The 5,090-nt window shown below is 35.8% G+C and overlaps 1 non-coding gene across 1 annotated transcript; it reads right to left on the reverse strand.

Annotated features, from left to right (window-relative positions):
- Positions 1 to 4,745: 4,745 nt before the first annotated feature.
- LOC115072203 lies at positions 4,746 to 4,852 on the reverse strand. The gene has a single exon (XR_003851273.1). It is a non-coding gene; the product is annotated as a U6 spliceosomal RNA (small nuclear RNA).
- Between the last annotated feature and the right edge of the window lie 238 nt (positions 4,853 to 5,090).

Consider the following 5,090-nt stretch of genomic DNA (forward strand, 5'->3'; position numbering starts at 1 on the left):
AGGCCAAAAATGTTGAAAATATTTGGGAGCTTTTATCCAATCCCTAAAAGTTTTTAAGGTTACCTCTTCAGAAGGGTGAATGTTAGAGTAGCCCAAAGCCCCATAAATTAAAAAAAAATCAATGAAGAAGAGAGTACATGAAGTTATCAGAAAAAAAGTGATGGGGAGATATGGTAGGAGTTGGAGGCGAGGGAGTGGGAATGGCTTTGATCAAAACACCTTATATGCATGTATGAAATTCTCAATAAATTGTTTATTTAAAATAAACACAAAGTACAGAGGCAACACCCTCATCACAAGTTTCATCCTCATCTGCTACACATCAAAGATTCAAAACTTTCAAACTTATCACAACTTCTGTCAGCATGTTATGTGTGCTTTTCAATATTTTTTTTTGTAATATATATTTTAAAATGAATTTCTATTGAATTGTTGTGGATTTCATGTAATACATCTTAATCATGTATAGCCCCCACTTACCTATCTGCTCATGGAACATCATGCATTTTGTCATATATGTTTAAAAAATATTTTATTATTTTATGTGTATGAGTTTATTGCCTGAATATGTGTAAGTGCACTCATGTTATGTAATGCCTGTGGAAGTCAGGAGAGGATGTGGGATCCCCTGGACTTGGTGATATAAGCGGTTGTTAGTTGCCACATGTGGGTGCTGGGAATTGAACCTGGGTCCTTTGCAAAAGCAGCCAGTGCTCATAACGGCTGAGCCATCCTCCAGATCCCTGGTTCTCTTCCTATACAGAAGCCTTTTAATTTAATGAGGTCCCACGTGTTGATTGTTGACCTTAATTCCTGAGCAACTGATGTCCAATTTAGAAAGTCCTTTCCTACACCTATATCTTGTAGGGTACTGCCTTCGTTTTCTTCTAGCAGTTTCAGAGTTTCAGGTTTCACATTGAGGTCTTTGAGCCATTTGGAGTTAACTTTTGTACAAGGTGAAAGATAAGGGTCCAGTTTCATTCTTCTGCACGTGGAGATCCAGTTTTGCCAGCACCATTTGTTGAAGATGCTGTCTTTCCTCCAGTGTGTGTTCTTGGCACCTTTGTCAAATATTAGGTGGCTTAAATTGCATGCACTCATGTTTGAGTCTTCTATTATGTTCCATTGATCTATGTGTTTATTTTTGTGCCAGTACCATGGTGTTTTTATGACTATAGGTCATAAAAACATCTGGCGATACCTCTAGCATTGCTCTTTGTGCTCAGGATTGTTTTGGCTATCCGGGGTCTTTTGTGATTCCATATGAATTTTAGGATTTTTTTTTTCTGATTCTGTGAAGAATGGATATTTTGATTGGAATCTATACATTGCTTTTGGTAGGATTGTCATTTTCACAATATTAATTCTTCCAATCCATGAGCATGGGACGTCCTTCCATCTCCTCATGTCTTCCTTAATCTTTTTTCTTCAAAGATTTAAATTTTTCATTGTAGAGATCTTTAATATCTGATTAAGCTTATTTCTAGATTTTTTTGAGGCTATTGTGAATGGGCGATTTTCCTTGTACTCTTTCTCCAATTGCTCCTTATTGGTGTATAGAAAGACTACTAATTTTTGTAGATTGATTTTTGTAACCTGCCACTTCTTTAAAGTGTTAATCATTTCTAGGGATTTTTCTGGTGGGATTTTTTGGGATCTCTTATGTATACTATCATTTCTTTTCCAATTAGTATGCCTTAAATTTCCTTGTCTTTTTGCTCTAGTAAGAGTTTCAAGCACTATATTTAAAAGGAAGTGGAGATATTGGAAAGTCTTGTCTGGTTCCTAATTTTAATGGGGATGCTTCCAGTTTTTCTACATTTAGAATGATGTTGTCTGTGAGTTTGTTGTATATAGCTTTAATTATATTGAGGTATGTTCCCTCCAGTTCAATTCCCTCTAGGACTTAACATAAATGCATGTTGAGTTTTGTCAAAGGCCTTTTCTGCATCTATTGAAATGACCATGTGATTTTTGTCTTTGAGTACATTTATGTGATTTAAAACATTTATTGACTTATGTATATTGAACCATTCCTACATCTCTGGTATAAAATTGACTTGATCATTGTCTTTTTGATGTGTGTCTATATACGGTTTGCAAGTATTTTGCTGAGAATTTTTGCATCTATTTCATTAAGGATATGGGTCTATAGTTTTCTTCTTTTGGTTGTGTTTTTACCTGGTTTTGGCATTAGAGTGATACCGGCTTCATAGAAGGAGTTTTGGAGTTCTTCCTCTGTTTTGATCTATCTAATTTAAGAAGTATTGGCTGTAGATCTTCTTTAAATGTCCGGTAGAATTCTGTTGTGAATCCATCTGGGCCTGGGCTTTTTTTAGTTGGAAGGATTTTGTATTACTGTTTCAATTTCTTTATTTGTTATGGATTTGTTTATGCTGTGGATCTCTTATTGATTTCACCCTGGTGGTTCCCATGAATTTGGATATTCATCTATTTCTTTTAGGTTTTCAAATTTAATAGAGTATAGGTTTTTTAAGTATTCCTTTATAATATTCTGGATTTTTTTTTTGGTGCATGCTGTGATATGGTGCATGCTGTGATATTTCCCCTTTCATCTCTGATTTTGTTGATTTGTATTTGCTCTTTCTTTCTTTTGATTAACTGGCTTAAGGGTCTGTCTATCTTGTTTATATCTTCAAAGAACCAGCTCTTAGATTCATTGGTTCTTTGTGCTGTTTTCTTTGTTTCTATTTCATTAATTTCTGCTCTGATTTTTGTTATTTCTTCTCTTCTGCTGGGTTTGGGTTTCATTTGTTCTTGCCTTTCCAGTGCCTTGAGTTGCAGTGTTAGGTCATTTATTTGTGCTCTTCCTAATTTTTTTACTGTAGGCACTTGGAGCTGTAAACTTCTCTCTTAGAACTCCTTTTAATGTGTCCCAGAAGTTGTGTTGTGTTGTATTGTCCTTTTTGTTGAATTCCAGGAATTCTCTTTTTTCTTTTCTTAATTTCTCCTTTGACCCACTCATTGTTTAAGAGTGTGTTGTTCAATCACCATGAGTTTGAGCAGTGACTAGGGCTTCGTCCAGTGTTGATTTTGAGCTTGATTGCATTTGTGGTGTGATAGAATGCATGGGATTATTTCAATTTTTTTTGTGTTTGTTGAGGTTTATTTTGTGTCCTAGTATATGGTCTATTTTAGAGAACCTTGCATGTGCTGCTGAATATAAAGTGTATTATTTAGTGCTTTTTAGGTGTCTGTTAGGTCCATTTGATATATGGTATCATTTAATTCAGATGTCTCTCTATTCTTTGTCCAGTTGACCCGTCTATTGGAGATAGTGGGGTATTGAAGTTCCCTACTATTACTGAGTTGGGGGACTATGTCTTAAAGTCCCGTAGTACTGTTTTTATGAAATTGGATGCACCAGAGTTTGGTGCATATATGTTCATGATTGTAATATCTTCTTGGTCAATTGTTCCTTTGATTAGAATGACATCGCCCTCCGTGTGTCTTCTGATTACTTTTAGTTTGAAGTCTATTTTGTCAGAAATTAGAATCTCAACCTCTGCTTTTTTCTTAGTGATGTTTGCTTGCATTATTTTTTTCCATCCTTTCATCTTAAGGTAGTACCTATTGTGGAAGGTGAAATGAGTTTCTTGAAGATAACAAAAAGAGGATTTTGTTTCTTTTTTTACTTTTATTTTATGTGTATGAGTGCTATGCATGCATGTATGTGAACCCATGCATGCAGTGCCCACAAAGGCCAGAAGAAGGCATCAGATTTCCTGGAACTGGAGTTATATACAGTTGTTAGCCGCCATTCTAGGAACCAAACCCGAGTCCTCTGCAAGAGTAACTAGAGCTCTTAATCACTGGGCCATCTCTCCAGCCCAGATTTTGTTTCTAGCCTGTGTCTTTTGACTGGGGAGTCCAGGCCATTAATGTTTAAAGTTATTGAAAGATGTGTATTGGTAATCTCATTTTAATTTCTGTTTGCATTATTTGTCTTAGTCATTAGTCTTAGTCTTATTAATTTTGTATTATCACAATCATCCCTTCATTTAGTTTCTTTCTGTTGCCTCTTGGGTATAGTTGTTCCTTTCTTCAGTCTTTTGTATTACTTCAAATATTCTGTGAAGCTGGTTTGGTGGACATGAATTCTCTCAGCCTATTTGTGTCATGGAAGCTTTTTCTTTTCCCTTCAACTATAACAGACAGTTTTTATGGGCAAAGTAATCTGGGTTGGCATCTATGGTCATCTAGAACTGGGAATATTTTGGTCCAGGCTTTTCTCTCTTCCATAGTTTGCATTGAAAAGTCAGCTGTAATTCTGATGGGTTTTCCTTTATATGTGATTTGTTGTTTTTCTCTAGCAGCTTTCAGTTTTCTCTCTTTGTTCTGAACGTTTAGTGTTTTTACTATGATATTCTATAGGGAGTTGTTTTTTTTTTTCTCCTAGTCCTGTATATTTGGTGTTTTTGTATCAGTATGTCTTTCCTTAATTTAGGGAAGGTTTTCAAAATGTATTTTTTGAGATGCATGATTTTTATTATAAAATTTCAAAGATATACAACAGGACAAAAATCCACTAACCCACCACCCAAACTTAGCAAATGTAGATTGTTTTCCATCTTCAATTCAAATCATTGCATGGGAAAAAAGAAACAAGACTCTCTCAGACCAGCACGTCTTCTACTTCCATAGTCCCCACTGGGAACCACCACTCTAAGTGGCCAATCTTTCATCTGGGTTTCTATACTTAGGCTACATCAGAACACATACACAAAAATATGGAATGCTTCATGAATTTGCTTGTCATCCTTGTGCAGGGGCCATGCTAATCTTCTCTGTATCTTTCCAATTTTAGTATATGTGCTGCCAAAGTGAGCACAAAATTATATCTTAATGTCTCACATGTCAGTGCCTGTGAGCTGGGGACTTTCTGAACACAGTTGTTATTAAGAACCTGGACTTGGAATAAAGACAACTTACAGCCACCTACACCTGGGGGGATCATGCCTGTAATCTGAGTGACTTCAGAGGTTGAATCAGGAGGATCACAAGGTTGAGGTCAACCTGGGCAACTTAGCAAGACGTTGTGTCAAAACAAAGTTTTTGTTTGTTTGTTT

The sequence above is a fragment of the Nannospalax galili genome, unplaced genomic scaffold (assembly GCF_000622305.1).
Source record: "Nannospalax galili isolate Female #2095 unplaced genomic scaffold, S.galili_v1.0 scaffold340, whole genome shotgun sequence".
Lineage (NCBI taxonomy): Eukaryota > Metazoa > Chordata > Mammalia > Rodentia > Spalacidae > Nannospalax > Nannospalax galili.